This window comes from Vicugna pacos, chromosome 12 (assembly GCF_048564905.1).
Source record: "Vicugna pacos chromosome 12, VicPac4, whole genome shotgun sequence".
In the NCBI taxonomy this organism is placed as follows: Eukaryota; Metazoa; Chordata; class Mammalia; order Artiodactyla; family Camelidae; genus Vicugna; species Vicugna pacos.
Window position 1 is genome coordinate 52,479,654 of NC_132998.1, and position 17,680 is coordinate 52,497,333.

Here is a 17,680-nt window from a genome sequence, read left to right on the forward strand (position 1 = left end):
GCCCGTGTTGCCAAGCTGTCTAGGTTCCCTAGTAATCGTGTGTTACCCATGCCCTTCATGGGGATAATGAAATAGAAATAGAAGGAGCGACATCTGCAAGTTATCGTGATTGGTTTTATCATGTAATTTTTCCTGTTCTCTATACGTTTCAGTAACTGAGTTGAAAAATCATTATGGATACAGAACAAAGCAAGACGAACAAACACAGTTCCTTATCCATTTGGAAAATATGAACCAATGAAGGCCCGGGGAAATTAAACTGCCTTCCTAACGTCAGACAGCTACTGAATGGGGAAGCTGGACCAGAAACCAGGTACCTGGCACCTCATGGCATTACTCTGCCTTCTCGTTAATGAACCTACCGTATGGACAACACTGCGAAGAACATCCTTATAGATTTCAGCCTGGGGTTCTCCTTTTTACTCGTTTCCCTGGAAAAGCAAAGTACGGGCAGTTAGCTAATTAAATTAGGCCCAGTCTTCTCACTGACTTCATTAGAAGGTAATTAAATTAAAAGATTCTTGCGGGAATTTTTTCCCAACTCTTTCACTTGAGGGGATGGGATTGTTATTAGAGGAAGCTTGGAACCAATACTGAAACATCTATGGCCCCAAGATTCTCATCCCCAATCAGTGGATCAATATGGATACACTTCTGCTCTACACAGATTTTTTCCCCCAGAGACAAGACCCTCTTATGCTTACGTGGTGATAGACCTGTGATTAGGGGCGCCATCTACATATACTTTGCTACCGGTGGTTTAGCAGTGTGAGTTAGAATTGATGGCTTTTGACACTAATTTTTGCACTGCTAGGTTTTTATAACTATAACCCTACCCCCTGGAGATGATGAGTTTTTACTCTTCTGAATATGCTGTCCCCATCACGAGGCATGTTTGCAAAGTTGCATCCTAGGTAAGTCGAGGGAACAATGCTAAGCTTCTGACCTTAGCTAGTATTTCTTTATGTATGGAAATCCATAGGAAAAAAAGAGGACCAGATCTGTGAAATTAAAAAGAATGAAAGGATTGAGGATATACTTCTAAAATGTGTGTAAATTTAGTGCCAGCAGTTCATTTAATTGACGTCCAGGATTCAGTCTTGGCAGTTGGGCAGTTCTGCTTTATTGATGGTGATTCTATGTGTAACGTAGAGATGAACGTTTGATTAGTTTCTTAAAGCAAAGTGTATTTATGTTCTTAATAGCTAAGATGTTTTCTTTAATTTGTTCTTTGATTTTTGTCCGTATGTCTTTGTGCCTCGCAGAAAATAGTTTATTGGATTGTAACTAGTTTGAAACATAGTGTAGTGACGTAAGATTATTCAAATAATGGTGGGGCGGGGCGGGGCCGCAGAGGGGTGGGGGTGGGGCACGCGGTGGCGCTTTACTGATGCCAACTGGGAGAGTATCTGCTCATTGGCCAAATGATGTCACAATAGATAATGTGTGTAAGATACAGCACTATATTGCATATACTGAAGCCAGCAGAGCAAATGGATACTTCCTGTCTCTGCACTGACTCCTGTTCCAGGGTAACTGATTTATGCTAACGATAATATAGCTATTAGGTTGATTAGTCATGCCAAAAAAAAAAAGGCAATCAGGGCAAACACATAGAAAATCTTCCCTCCCCTCCTTCCTCCCTCCCTCTTTCTCTTCTTCCTTCCTTCCTTCCTTCCTTCCTTCCTTGGTGTTAATAGCTTGTTTGTTCTCCCGATAGAAAGCACGCTAATGTTGTTCATCTACCCTTATACTCACCTGGGAGAAACAACAATTAACTCTGAACGTGGAGACAGGTGGCTGGGCAGACTTCACTGCAAATCTGTTTAATCAAGTCTAGTCTGGAAACAAAACAAAAAGGAATACTCAGAGGTATTAATGCGAGAGCAGAGACCTGCATTGCAGCTGTTGTCAGTGGGCTCACTGAGGATATTTTACATGAAACAAACTGTTTGCTTTGATGAAACTGTAACACATGATGTCGTCTGAAATGGGAGAAGAGTGCAAGTCTCTGAAAGTCACACCAGGGATGAGATTTTTTTTTAATCTGAGTGTTTCCCTTGGGTGTGACAGCCTCATATTTGGGATGCTTTGCATAATTACGGATGTGGAACTGTTTTGTATTTGAAAGGCTGTTGTGGGTTTAGCTGGCATCTGTGTGCAAATACATTCTTCTTTTTTTCTAACAAGATAAGCTTGGGAAGTTTCTAGAATCTTCCTTGTGGAAAGAAAAAGGTCTGTTAAAGGAGGCAGAGCTTTCTGAAGATGATGCGTACATGCTCTGTTTTTTGATGTCCTTAATACATCTGGATTTGGAGTATACCGCAAGATAACCTTAGAAGGAAAATACAGTTTTATATGATTTTAAAAAGAAATGAATTACCCTTTTCTAGTTCCTGAGGGTATGACATTAGTAAAATGACCTCGTGCTGTGCTAGTCCTCTGTCTGCTCCAACTGAAATAAACAAACAAGGGGTCTATCAGCAGCCAAAGAGTAAGATGTGAGGAAAGTAAAAACCATGATGAAACAGTTCAGGTGATGGAAATTTTTCACGGAACTTTTTTTTGTTTTTTGGAAAGGGGGTTCCTGAGGACAGCTTTCACATTGATTCTACTTCAGAAAATCTCAAGGGCAGGATAATTTTGTGAGGCACATTTTCCATAAAAAAAAAAACAACCAAAAAACAGAATATTATTTCCTGGCTCTTTGTGAGAAAATATTGTCCTTTGAATTTTTGCAAGGCAGGGAAACTCATGATTAGCATGACGGCTTTAGCAGGAAAGAAATGAGGTTGTTCAGGGAAATGCTTTTGTCTTTTCAAAGGACCAGGTACATCTGTTTGCAGCATCCACTTGGGATTGTTAAACTTTGTGCTGTACAACGTGAGACCAGTGAAAGAGTCACTGTTGTATTATCCGGTATTTATGTGCAATGAGCATCCCTGTTCTGTTCTTATCGTAAAAAATAATGAGCTGAGTTTAACCCATCATTTCCTGCGTTTAAATCACACGAGAATTAGGAAGCACTTTGTGTGTCTCCATATAATATAATACATATATAATTTCCTAAGTAGGTGTCATCAAGGGTCTTTCAAAAAATTAATAAGAAATATTTGCATATCACCATCACCTTTGAGACGTGTAGAGAGCGGCAACAGATAAGGGGGATCTGGCTCTACATAGTGTTATATTTGCAGCTGTAGCATTCAGAGCTTGGCCCCAAAAATGGTTCTGCTGTTGCACTTTTGCCCAAATTCTCAGGCCTGGTAATCTCGAGCTGTCTAATGCAGGTCATGTCACTTAGCCACTCTGAACCCTATTTTTCTTTTCCATAAAACATCTATAATAAAATATGAACTCATAATGTTATTGTTAAATTTAATAAAATGGCATGTGTTTTCTAGGATATGAACACACACACACACACACACACACACACACAAACACACACAGAGTCAGCTCCAAACCCTGAAGAATTCAGGATGGATGTAAGTGATAGAAGGGAGGGCTTAGATAAGCTTTGCAGTGGCTGTCAGCTCTGCGAAAGGCCTGCGTCAAACATGCCGTGGAGGGAAAAGGAGAAGGCATCCCTGTTGTCTTTGCCCGTGTCCAGGCTTAAGCCCTCATTCTTTTGTCCCCAGACCTTGGCAGCAGGAGGGGCAGTAGCACGTGCTTTTCCAGCACTCTGGCTGGAGAAACATCTGGGTGTGATTCCTGGCTCGGACGCTTCACGTTCCTTAAAGTGGGGCCAGTACGTATTGTCCTTCTGCTCCAGGGTGGCCGTTAGGGGAATAACGTAAGTTAATGAATGTAAAACACTTACACGAATATAGAAAGCATAGACAGCGTCAGGGCACAGGGTACATTCTCTATATTATAACTAACTTACAATGCAAGGATCATTCATGTGAGAAGATTGAAATTGAAAATTCAGCACCATCAGAGAGGGCAGAGGCAACGGGTCACATGTTGCCCCAGGGCTATGAGTGATCATTTGGAAGATGTGACCTTACGGGACACTGTTGGTGGCATGCCAGATCAGTGTGGCCCTAGAAACACATAGAAAATGTAGCTGATGAACCTGTGGTTGAAATGCCACCCCTAAATTCAGTGCAGGGTCTCTAAGAGCCAAGCTGGTAGCTTCCACGAGATACTGCGGCTGCCTGTCTCTTTGAGAGACAAAAGGCAAAGACTTCTTTTAATTGTAAGAGAAACCAAAGGCTTCTTTGCTGGGCTATCAACACAGTTTTTCTCAGGAAGCGGGTGCCTACCAGTGAGTAAAACATGCGTGTGTGTGTGTGTGAGCACAAGCCTACATTTGCTGTTGCAGGAGTGACTTGAAAAGGTCGGGGATCAGTGTGTGAGTTGACTTCACAACATAGAAATGAAGAGTGGAGACTGATTTTGGAAACTGGGAAGAGTATCTCAAATGTCTTGTGAAGATTCAAACTCCATCATTCATTGGGTTTGGAGAATTCAGCGTTGGCTATTCCCTGCTCCTCCCTTCCAAGATCACTTCATTTTTGTCTGCAGCCGCATCCACTTTCCCTCCCCTCTTCAAGTTTCAGAAGAAGAAGTGTCCCTTCTTCTATGCAAAGAGGTGCTGACCAGGTCAGTTGTCCCCACCTTCATCAAGGCAGGGACCCTGTTCCTTTATGATTTCCTCTCTCATCATCTATGTTTTCAACCTCTCTTGATTTGCGGACTCTGGCATCTCAATGTGTACAAAGCTCAAGTATCTCATCTATGTATTTAAAAACTTCCCTTGTCTTTCTTTACCTATGTGCCTATCCCTTTCTTTCCCTTCCCCACCAAATTCATCCAAAACTCATGTGTGCTTAGCTCAGCATCCTAGACTCCCACTCACTTAAAATAAAATAGTTTACATTTTGGTAAAATATACCAAATATACCAAAATTTCTATTTTGATAAAAATGTCAGCTTAAGGGGTCAGATAGTTTTCCAAAGCTACTAACAAAAACCCAAGCTTTGCGTCTCTAGCAGCCCATAGGCAATACACTTTTATTTCCTTTATTTTTCGTTCTCCGTATGTCAGCATAACATACTACTACTTGATTTTTATGTGGTAGACAGTATCGCCTGACCATTTCTGTTCTGTGAAAGCTGAGGATTCCTCTCTTGCTAGCATCATCCCTCACACATGTGCTTCCAAGAACTCCCTTTCCAACATACTTATTCATTGCCTTTGGTGTCACGTGACCATGATTTTTAAATGTCGTTCACGAGTAAATCACGTGGGTATGTTTCCTTTCCTGCACATCTATCTGTAGTCCCTGGAGTTAACAATTCATCTTTCTCTCCCTTGCTTAGTTTTTCCATGTACTGTTTTAACCCCTCCTCAGTTGTCTACATCAGCTCTCATCGTGTTCAAACACACCAGGGATTCTGTCCGTTTCACCTTTTGCAGGCTTCTTGGCTGGAGCCTCTGACCCCCTCCAGATTGGGCTGGTCGTTACCTGCACCCGCCCTTCCGTAATCTTTCTTCATCACTCAGAATTTACTCGGCCTCACCCTTGAGGTAGATTTTTCTGTTTTCATACCCTCATTTTGGTAGAATACTCTCAGTAATTTCTGGAGAAAGGGTGTATGGGGGAATCACACTTAATCGGTACTGTGTCATATAGAATTCTGAGTCAGACATCACCTTCCATCAGAATTTTGAAGCCATTCTGCCAGTGTTCCTGTGTTGCTAAGAAATCCAAAGCCATTCTGATTCCTGATCTTTTGTATGTGACTTAATTTTGCATATTTAAGTTTGTTAAAGTATAGTTGATTTATAATTTGAGTTTCTGGTGTGCAACACAGTATTTCAACGTTTTTACAGGTTTTACCCCATATAAAGTTATTATAAAGTTTTGGCTATATTCCCTGTGCTATACATCACATCCTTGTATCTTATTTATTTTATACACAGTAGTGTGTATCTCTGAATCTCCTACCCCTATCTTGCCCCTCTTCATAGTCCCTCTCCTCACTGGTAACCACTAGTTTTTTCTCTATCTATGAGTCTGTTTCTATTTTGTTGTATTCATTTGTTTTATTTTTTGGATTCCACATACATGTGAAAACATACAGTGTTTGTTTTTCTCTGTCTGACATTTCACTAAGCCCAATATCCTCCAGGTTCATTCATCTTGCTGCAAATGGCAAAATTTCATTCTTTTTCGTGGCTGAGTAATATTCCATCACATAGGTATGTATGTATATATGTGTATATATGTATTCCATTCATCTGTTTGTGGACACTTAGGTTGCTTCCATATCTTAGATATGGTAAATAATACTGCTATGAACATTGGGATGCATGAATCTTTTCAAATTAATGTTTTTGTTTTCTTTGGATAAGCACCCAGCAGTGGAATTCCTAGATCATATGATAGTTCTATTCATATTTTATTTTATTTTTTTTTGAGAGGCCTCCACGCTGCTTTCCACAGTGGTTGCATCGGTTTACATTCCCACCAAAGGTACTAGGGTTCCCTTTTGAACACATTCTTGCCAATATTTGTTGTTTGTAGTTTTTTTTGACATTAGCCATTCCGACAGGTGTGAGGTGATATTGCTGGTTTTGATTTTCATTCCCCTGATGATTGAATGTTGATCAATGTTGAGCAATTTTGAGCATCTTTTCATGTATCTGTTGGCCATTTGTGTGTCTTCTTTGGAAAAATGTGTATTCAGGTCTTCTGCCCATTTTTTAATTGAGTTGTTTGTTTTTTTGATATTGAGTTGTATGAACTGCTTATATATTTTGGTTATTAACCCCTTATGGATTGTATCATTTGCAAATATTTTCTCCCCCTCAGTAGGCTGTCCTTTTGTTTTGTCAGTGGTTTCCTTTTCTATGCAAAAGCTTTTAAGCTTAATTAGGTCCAGTTGGTTTGTTTCTGCTTTTGTTTCCTTTGCCTTAAGAGACAGATCCAAAAAAAATATTGCTAAGTCTGTGTCAGAGAGTGCCCTGCCTGTGTGGTATACCTTATTTATGGCAAACTTTGACAAGAAATATAAGTTTATGAGGGTCAAGGTGTTACAGAGTAAGATCTTAACTTGTCTTGCTTTCTTGAGAAAATCCAAGTCATTTGTAAACAACACATTTATTGTATGCAAATATATGTGGTTAAACATGCTCAGAAATAACAGGCTTCCTTAATTAAATTAAGCATTCTGCCCCCTTACATTTTGATTGCATTATTCATTTGCTTCACAGAACAAAAGTAAAATCCCTAATTATCAGCATGTGAATTCGTGAAATTTTATCATGATAGAGAAATCCAGAGGACTCATCAAGGAAAGAAGAGAGAAAGGGCACTGAATTTCTCATGAGATTTTCTCTATGTTTTGTAAAATTTTCTGTGTATTTCTGTCTTGATTAAAGATGTAACTACTAATACTTATTATTTGAGTATCTGGTAAGGTTTGGAAGATGACTCAGTATTCTGTAGGCTTTTATAGACTGGCTACCAAGTGATTAAGGTCAACAGTCATAGTAATTACCAGAATGATCACTTGTTGAGAATTTACAAGGAGCAGTCCTGTGCCAAACACTTTATATGTAAACTCTCACAAGAATATCCATCTTGTGAATGAAGTAAAACACCTTTCCTCTTCCTGATGAATTATTTCCCGCATACTCTTTGTATGATTGTCTCCTGATTTTTCACATCAACTAAAACATCACCACCCAAGAGGTGCCTTCAAAATAGTTTCTTACTATCAGCAGCATTCTCAGCACCATGCCCTTTTCTTCTTAGCACTTGTCAGCACTTGTAAGTGCAGATTGATCTGTTGGTGTATTTGCGTTGTGTCTACGCCCTGCTAGATCATAAACTCTACCAGGGGTGAGACTCTGTTTGCACTGTTGACTATCGGATACCCAGAATCTAGCACTTTAGAGGCACTTAAAACATCTTTGTTGAATAGACAAAAGAACAAAGTTCTTGGAGTTGGTAAGAAGTAGACTCTTACTTTCAAGCTCAGGACTCTGTGAGCACAAAGCCCACGCTTTTGCCAAGAGCATGTGGCTTACACCTCCCTCTCCCCGGGTGGCTCATGGTCTCCCTTCTTTTGCCCCTTTACCTCACAGTCTCTCTGATGGAGACGTCTTGTCTTCTCTGCAAGCTGAGTTTCCTTGGATGTTACTGTTTCTGGGAAAAGGAGTTGTGAACCTTTCATTCTTGAAAACCTTGTGTTATTCTGATGTCAGTGGACACTGTTTTCAACCTGCCATCTGTTAGGTTAATTGAAACCAGCCCTCCTCCTGGGAGGGCTGGGTCGTGCAAGGTGACATCCTGATGAACAGTGCTAATGTGAAAGCACTCAAAGTGTGTTGGATAGTTAGGAAAGTAGGAGAGGATTCTAGTTGAGAGAAAAGGAATAAAAAGAGGCATGTTGACAAGGCAGAATGCAGTTTTTGATTTTGCTTTGCTACTTTCACATTGGGTTAAAATATTGCAGCAGGTTTAATAGAGAGAAGCACTGAGTTTTGTGACAAAACAACCAGAGGGTCTAAAAAGTATCTCTAATTATGATGAGGATGAGAAAAAGTTGGTAAGCTGGGAAACAGTTGTTTCCTTGATAAAAGATGATAGTTTTCAAAATCATATCCTCTTTTCTCTCTAGAAATTCCCTAGGGAAAAACAAAAATCACATTTCTTTGTGCTTTCATTCACTCAATAGTCATTAGATACGGTTCACAGTATGAGAAACACAAAGATGAAGAATTATAGACCCTAGGTGCGTGCATGCTGGTAGAAAGAAAATTCAAATAGACAACTAACTCTAAAAGAGAGAGCTTAAATTGAGTTAAAGGGAATAATGCTATAAGAGATGAGAAGGAAGAGATCTATTTAAAAACCATGTCATGTGAGAGGTATCATTTGAGTTAAGAGTTGAACGGATCTCATTGTATCAGTGAAGTTGTTGCTGTGGGGAGAATGTTTGAGATGGGAAGAATGGAAGGGATAAAGGGGTAGAGCTGGTACAGGCGGAAAAGTCCATGTTGGTTGGCATGAGTGGTACACGTCGGGAAGTCTTAGGAATTCAGATTAAATGGGGAGGTTGGGAGACTGGTGTTGAAGGGCCTTGCATGCTCTGCTAAGGAATTTATATTTTGTTTAGGAAATAGAGAACTATTAAAGTATTTTTGCTAAATGCAGGAGTTTTTAATTGATTCTTGTTCTGACTGTCCACCATGAACAGGAGAGATGGAAGATGATTTGGGGGGAAATTTTTCCCTGGGTCTCTCACACTTCTGTGTATCTTCTGAGCAGACATTGACAACTTGTTTCAGATATCTTTTCAAGAATATCCTTGGAAGACAGAGGGAAGATTTTAAAGGGGGAAAGGATCTCCTTTAGGAGATTGGAGTTTCCTAGCCTCAGAGTTTCTCAGTGTGATACAAACTTACTATGTACTCGGCATCCACAAAAAGAACTAATACAAATGGACTCATAGAGCTTGCTGTGCTGTGAGTTATAAAGACATTCGTCTCTGATCCAGGAGTTTCATGTCTTCTGACAGCAGCCATTAAACTGTGGTGGGCCAACTTGTTAGTTTGGAAGTAGGGTAAAATCTCAGAGCCTTCACAGTTCTTGACAGGCTGAAATCTTGAAGTCCCAGGAGACAGTTAATGCAGTAATTCAATAATGTACGATAAGCGATTGACAGTGGACATGAGGCCAGAATTTTCCAGAGGAGAAAGCAACAAAATGTGACTGAAAATTGGAAAAAGAATTAGTCAAGAATAATTGACTTTGAGCCTCAGTTTCCCATGGAATGATGCTTGTCTCATTAAAAACAGATGGGATTAAGAGAATGAAAAGACAAGCCACAGAATGGGAGAAAATATTTGCAAAACACATTAACTGATAGAATACTATCTCCAAAAACTTAGCAATAAGGAACCACACAAATCCAATCGAAAACTGGGCAAAGGATCTGAAAAATACCTCACAAAAGAAGATACACAGATGGTAAATAAGCATGTGAAAAAAGACTCAAATCATATGTTATTAAAGAATTGCACATTAAAACACAGTGAGATACCACTACACACCTATTAGAATGGCCAAAATCCAGAATACTGACAACACCAAACACTGACAAGGATGTGGAGAATCAGCAATTCCCATTCATGCTAGTGAGAACATAAAGTGGTCTGGAGACCATTGCTGGACCTTGTAATCCAGCAAGCATGCTCCTTGATATCCACCTAAATGAGCTGAAGACTTATGTCCATGGAAAAACGTGTACATGAATGTTTATAGCAGCTCTATTCATGTTGCCAAAACTTGGAAGCAATCAAAATGTCCTTCCACAGGTGAATGGATGAATAAACTGGCACATCCATACAATGGAATATTATTTAGTGTCGGAGTTACTGAGCCATGGAAATACATGGAAGAAACTAAATACACGTTACTAAGTGAACAAGGCCATTCTGAAAAGAGTTCTCTGCACTTTTTACTCCCAGCACTTCTGATACCAAATGTGTGGGTGTCCCCCCCCCACACCAGCCAACTCTCCAACTTCCCAGACACCAACTAGATGTTCTACAGTCAATTCAATTCTAACACTAACTACTCGAAATTAGCACATACCCCACAGGTTAAAGGCTCAGTCCCACGAGTGTGCCCCTCTCCACTTCAGATGCCAACCACAAGTCCCAGGTTGTCACCTGTACTTCTGGTCGACTGGCTATAAATTCAGGGGGTCCCATACTTCCTCCTAAGGTTCTGTAATTTGCGAGAGTGGCTCACAGAACTCAGGAAAGCACTTTATTTACAATTACTGGTTTTTGATAAAGGATACAACTCAAGAACAGCCAAATGGAAGAGATGCATAGGAGAAGGTGTTGGAGGTGGTGGTGCTGTTCACGGAGGTCCCACGCCTTTCTGGGCATGCCACACTCCCAGCACCTTGGTGTATTCACCAGCTCAGAGTCCATCTGAATACCATCATTTAGGGATTTTTATGGAGGTTTCATTAGATAGGCACACTTGATTAAATCCCTGGCTATTGGTGATTAACTCAATGTCCAGCCTGTCTTCCCTTGCAAAGGTTAAAGGGGGGGGCTGAAAGTTGCAATCATGCTTTGGTCTTTATGGAAACCAGCTGCCATCCTGAAGTTATCTAGGGCCTCCCAACCACCCGTCAATTCATTACCATACAGAAGACGCTACTTTCCTTCTGCAGGTTCTAGAGTTTTGGAAGCTGTCTGCCAGGCACTGGGGACAGAGACTTAATATATATTTTTTATTATGCCACGGGTAAAACCGTATATTTCCAACTCTACAGCATTCTGAAATAAAGGTAAAACTAAAGAGACAGTAAAAAACAAAAATCAGTGGTTGCCAGGAGTTGGAGGAGGAGAAGGATGAGTCAGTGGAGACAGGATTTTAGGACAATGAAACTATTCAGCATGACACTTTAATGGTGAATATATGTCACTATACCCATAGAATGTACAACACAAAGAGTGCACCCTAAAGTGAACTATCGACTACAGTTATTAATAATGTATTACTATTAACATACCAATTATAATAAACACACCGCACTAAAAGAAGATGCTATTAATAGGGGAAACTGGCGGGGTCAGGGGTTTTCTCCCACTTTCCTCCATCTTTGTGAAAATGTGTCCACAAAGTTCACATTAAAATCTGAGTGGCATCCATGATCCTCTCTTTCTCTCTCCCTCAACCTTGATTGCACCTCTAAAGCTTATCTTGACTCTAATTTCTTTTTTTCCTCTACGCTGCTCTCATCCTAGACTAGCCACTGTCATCTTCTGCCTGGATCACTGCATCATGTCATTTTAATTGCTTAAAACCCCTGTATTAATTTACTAGGGCTGCCCTACCAAAGCACCACAGACCGGGTGACTTAAACAGAAATTAATCCTGCAGTTCTGGAGTTTAGAAGTCTAAGATGAAGGTGCCTCTTGCATATTAATTTCTGTATTTGTTTATTTGCTGCCACATGTCGGTGGATTACAAGGTCCACAAGAGCAGCTTCATTTTTCTTCTGCAGCGCTGGATCCCAGCACATAGGGAGCTAGTAATCTGCCAGTCACTGTGCTGGGCAGTAGGAATGTAATGGTGAACACAACAGATGATCTTTGTTATTGTTAAAAAATAAATTCGAATAGGCAGGTAACTTGCCTAGTCATTCATTCAATGAATATTTACTGAACACCTATTGTAGTCTGAGCCCTGGGGATATGGCAGTGAACAATACAGAAAATGCACCTGATCTTCTGAAGTTTGCATGCCAGAAAGGAAACTGACAAGAAAACAAACAAACAAAGAAATACTTAACGGAATACAGTGAGTGGAAAGGATGAGCTGTCTAGCTCTGCAGATGAAGACGATGCCAGAGAGGGAGGAGGAAATGGGACGGCCCTGAGTTCGGAGTACACTTGGCAAGTCCGAGGACCAGCATGGAGTCCGCTGTGGCTGGAGCAGCAGGAGTGAGGGAGAAAGTAGGAGGAAATGAGGTCGGTGAGGAGCCCAAGGGCCCATCATGTGTGGCTCTGGGTTTCGTTCGAATTGTGAAGGGAATCCATTGTGAGGGTTCAAAGCCTGGGAGGGACGTAATCTTTTACTGCACAGAGAATTGCTTTATGAACTGTTTCCTCCTCAGGAAGCTCTTTAGGGGATTGGCTGAGACTCAGTGATTCTCCAGAAACTTGATATTTCTGGCTGATACTTCTTATACATCGGGGCCCTGTATTGGTAGCTACAAATCCTGGAGTAGGTTCCCAGATTTGCACATTCTTTTTGGTGGGGCCTTGGCCAGGCCAGTTTTTCTGGCTTAACAATACCTCTTCACACTCATGTATTCAAGAAAGCGTGAAAAGGGAGAGGAAAGAGCGCAGAGAACTTACGGGAAATCTCTGGCTCTCTGAAGCCTCAATCATAGACATGACATAAATAAATTAGGATGCAGAAAAAGTTTGGGTCCTTTCCACAGTTAAAAAAAAATCAGTAAGTTTTCTTCCGAAATATTTTCTGAGAAGGTTTCATGAGTAATGTAGGCAAAATTAGAGGCAGGATGACTCTGTGTAAAGTCAAACAACTCCTTGGTTCTGTTTCACCCGTAGGCACTTGAATGACCCCAAGAGTAGCTTATCTGACTGACAAGGTTTTGACCTCCTCACATGGTTGGACTATGGATGCAGCATCTCCTGAATCAATCAGGTTGTTAATAAGTAACAAAATTACTGGGACTTTCAGGGAAGGACACATTCATGCTTGAGTATAATTGAGGAAAGGAAGCAGAAGAAATTTCTAGGAGGAATGATGTATTCCATGCCTGGTTTCTTGAAAGATCGCATTTGGATAGTGAATCCTTAAAGACGTGTACTTTTATTTGCTATGGATTGAAATTAGGGTGATCCATTCATATGGAAATGACTGAGGAAAATGCAGCCTCTTGCTTCAGGAATGATGGTCTAGGTGTTGGGCCACGGGCTTCCTGGGGTATCTGTTTCTTTTGCCTTCTCACGTTAAGAGAGACTCAGGTCTTCCAAGTGCTTGAGGAAAATCTAAATAGGACTCTCTGGGGTTAAAAAAAAAAAATTCAAACCAGAGTCTGAGTTCTTTTCCATCTGAGCTTATTTGGGACACATTTCGTTGCTTCTTGTAAAGGTGTGAAATGGAAGTTTGGATTTTCCTGGTAAATGACCTTTTAGAGTGGACTTCCTGTTATTTTGTTTTCTCCTGGGAACCAGAAGAGCCATGTCAGTTATTCCCACTGTGTGAGGTTGAATAATTTAGAATTAGTCACCCGTCAGATCCTAATTAGTGTTATGAGTAAAATGTCTGTTTACTTTGAACCAGTCATGGGCTAAGCTTATGTTAAATTGTGTGTCACATTTTCTTGGCTCCTTCAGGTTGAGAATCTGGTGTCTGATACAAGCATTAAACATCCCCACCCTATTTTTTTTTTTTAATTCTATGTTGGTGGCCTCCATTCACTCCCCTGCTTCTTAATCACTCTTAGCCCGGAGCCTAACAATGCCTGGCAGCCAGTGTATCCCTTGTAAACGGAACAAACAAAGGCCAATTCAGAAAGAACTCACGGAAAAGCAGGTTGGCATTTAAACTTTAAGCTTAAAAAGCAAACAACCAGGCGAATATTCAGCCCTAAAATGGAGCATCCAGTGCTCCTGGGCTGGTGATCACAAAGCTCTGTTTTGTATCGTATTCTTCATTCTCTTGTTGAGTATTGTAGTCTGTACGTGGGCACACGCCCCAGTTTGGAGAGAAAGAAAATAAAGTCGATCTCTGAGAAATGAGTGAGTAAAATCTACGGGAATGAACCAAGAAGGCAGTCACGTTTAAGTGAAGAATTTTAAGAAATGTCTAAAATGCACTGAAAATGCGATCTTGGAAGCAGGGCTGAATTGTAATTATAGTTTGGTAAATGGATACCTAGTCAATTTTGATGTCCCCTTACTGGGGCATAGACTGATCACAAGAGGGGCATGGACTGCGGAGGGTAGAGAGAAACTGACCTGGAGGGGGAAGAATTTGGCGGCGTGTCGCAGCACTCGCTACTGAGGAACAGTGAGGGTGGGTGTCTTCTGCAGGGTTTTGATGTTGGATCCCTGGGCTGGTTCTAGACTCGCTGTCGCTCTATCAGATCTTGACAGTGCATCCACTGACTCCTTTACTGAATTTACCCTCAGCTTCCCCCAAGAAACCGTCTGTGTATGCTCTGACTTCCGTGCTGCTTTATTATTGTATTATTTAATTATTTTGGCAGGGGTGGAAGTCATTAAGTTCATTTACTGTTAAAGGAGTTGCGGGAGATTGAACCCAGGACCTCATGCATGCTAAGCATGCGCTCTACCACTTTGAGTTATACCCTCCCCACTCTGTTCTACTTGCTTATAGAGAGAGGATTTCCTTCCTTCCTTCCTTTTTATTATTAAAAAAAGATTTTTTTTTTTTTTTACTGAGGTAGAGTTGATGTACAATATAAGTTTTAGGCGTACAACAGAGATTCACAATTTGTAAAGATACATTCCATTTATAGTTACTATAAAATGCTGGCTATACTCCCTGTGTTGTGCCGTATATCCTAGCAGCTTGTGTCTCTTAATCCCCTACCCCTACCTTGCTCCTCCGCTTCCCGCTCCCCACTGGTAACCACCAGTTTGTTCTCTAGATCTGTGTATCTGCGTCTTTATGGGAGCGGATTTTCTGATCAGCCTCTGTCTTATGCCAGATGGCTTGATGGGTGCACTTCTCATGATAAACTAAGAAACGGACATGCTGGCTCCTGTGAGATCACTTAAGGTGAATGAGTCCTAAGAAGCAGAGCACTTGAGGAAAGGCTGGCAAAGCTGAGTTTAGGGGCTGCCAAGCCAAGGACCGGGCCCTGGACCCCACCCAGCAGCTGGCCTTGTTCTCATCTTGCTGAAATTGTTGCAAATATAAAAAGGGTATAAACACCACAGCGAGGCCTAATAAGAATTTACGGACATCTCTAATTCGTCATGGTCAGAGAACACGTTTTTAATCACTGCACCATTTTGCTTCAGTCTTTGCTTATAAACACTTAACAGTAGACGTTGGTGATCCAAAGTCTATTTTCTTAAACATACTTTCATATTTTTTCTTATGTGACCTGTATGGTTATTAACTTTTATGTCCAGGTGCAAATCATGACTATTTTGGATAAAAATATCTACAAAAGAGGAAGAATGTTGGGTACCCATTCTTCACAAACATCATCTTGCTACTTCACAATGACAGTTCCAAACCACATTTTATTTTTGAGCTGGAATTAATACCACAAGTAGATATTATTGTTTCAAAATGTCCTGCAAAGGAAGGAGAGGGATCATGCTCATCCCGGATGCTTCCTGTTCCCAGTGGGAATATGCAAAGGTTTTTTATGAGCCGGGCCCCGTAAGCACACAGGATAGGAAGCTTAGAGCATCGTGTTCAATGAAAGCGTAAGAAGAATGTTGGTGTCATGACTCCAGGAGTTGGACCGGAGGACAAGAGTCAAGTTTCTGGTCCTGAAGAAGGGATCATAAAACCCGTCAGCGAGCAGCCTCAATTTTCCAAAAGAAAGGAAAAGGGTTTTTCAAAATGAGAAATGCTAGAGTCCCAGAATTTTCTCTTCCCTCTGTTTAGGATGCATGACCTCATGACCTCCCACACTTACACACCCTCACCTAAGTCTAGACGCAAGGAAGAGAAACTTCAGCATCGCTTTTCTTGCTGCTGCTACCAGCCTTTGAGAAAAGGAATCGAATATTCACAATGCCATAAAAAAGCCCACAGGATGCAGCGTGGAAGTGACAATGGGAGAATTGATAAGATGAAAGGGAATGTCATCTTTTCTCTAAAATACCTGATTTGGTTTTTCAGTACCTACTCCACTGACAAATATATTGGGTAACTGGATTTTTGAAGCAAAAATACAAAGAGGAAGTTATCTTCCTTCTCTGAATATAGACTTCAAAACATCAGGAGCGCTTCTGTGTTGTTCACCGCCATGTCCCCAGGGCTTAGAATACAATAGGGGCTCAAAAAATACTTGTTGAAAGAATGACTAAGTAGCCAGTTATCTGAATATGCTAATTTATTTTTTTAATAGTAACAGAGGACCTGTTTGTGTTCACATTATAGTGAAAAGATGGCTTCCTTTCTATATTTTTGTTTCCAAAATCTACTTACTCAATATATTTGTGTGTGTGTGTATGTGTGTGTGTATGTACATATGTATATATGTATATATGTATATATATGTATATATATATATATAAAATAAAATCCCTCATGAAGGCAGGGATCTTTTATCTTGTTTTGTAAACTGCAGTATTTCTAGCACCTTGTGTCATGCATGGAGTATAGTAGGCGTTCAAAACATTTGTTGAATGAGTTATTGGGCATATCTTGAAGAGGGAAACATGATATCATGGAAAAAAAATGAACCTCCCATTAACACCTGCCTCCTGGTTCAAGTTCCAAACATAAAAAGCCTGATTTGTCTGATGACCTAGAGAAAATGCCGTATTTTGCGTAAGGTCTCTGATGGTTCTGCTCACGGGCTCTCCTCTACTCTGAGCACGGGGACTCTCTCTCTCTTTTTTTGCCCTGTGCAGCGTCCCCATACTGTTACCAAGACCTAGTTTAATACGACCGCTTTGTGGAGAGTTTTCATGATTAATCAGATTTGAACCCTCATCCTGCTCTACTCTGTGCTTTCACGTGCGTGGGAATAACCGGCCTGATCGCAGCGTTAGGGAAGCTTTATCTAAGTGTATGGAGCCTTTCCTTCTGCCCTCGCCTTCAGTTGTCATTTCTGATGATATCCTGCCCTCCTTGGCCTCTCCTTCCTGACCTGCTCTTCCTCTGGGTCTAAGATTTATTACTGACTCTCCCACCCCACCCCACCCCCCAGGCTTCCCCTGTTAAGTATGCTATATGACAATTTCTCAAGATCTAAGGCGGTAACTGCTTCATAACCATACTACATAATTCAAGGGATAGTTGGTGCAAGTGGACAGACTACGGACCTGATCATGCTGAGACCTCATTTCTAGAAAGGCCTCTGCCACTAACCAGTTTTGTGAGTTAGAGATTCTCAGTCTCCCTGGGATTCCCTTTTCTCCCGTGTTTGTAACCTGTGCGGGTGT

General features: G+C 40.9%; 1 protein-coding gene and 1 long non-coding RNA gene across 8 annotated transcripts in view; one reads left to right on the forward strand and one right to left on the reverse strand.

Annotated features, from left to right (window-relative positions):
* Positions 1-371: 371 nt before the first annotated feature.
* Positions 372-5,610, reverse strand: LOC140700484 (uncharacterized). The gene is made up of 3 exons (XR_012078888.1): positions 5,420-5,610; positions 1,759-1,841; positions 372-431 (listed from the first exon to the last, which is right to left on the reverse strand). It is a non-coding gene; the product is annotated as an uncharacterized lncRNA (long non-coding RNA).
* Positions 1,475-17,680, forward strand: part of TSPAN8 (tetraspanin 8) — a 46,301-nt gene continuing 30,095 nt past the window's right edge. For all 7 annotated transcript variants that reach the window (XM_072973928.1, XM_072973929.1, XM_072973931.1 and 4 more), the window contains exon 1: positions 1,475-1,532. The gene's annotated coding sequence lies outside the window, so the exon portion shown is untranslated. The remainder of the gene's footprint in view (positions 1,533-17,680) is intronic.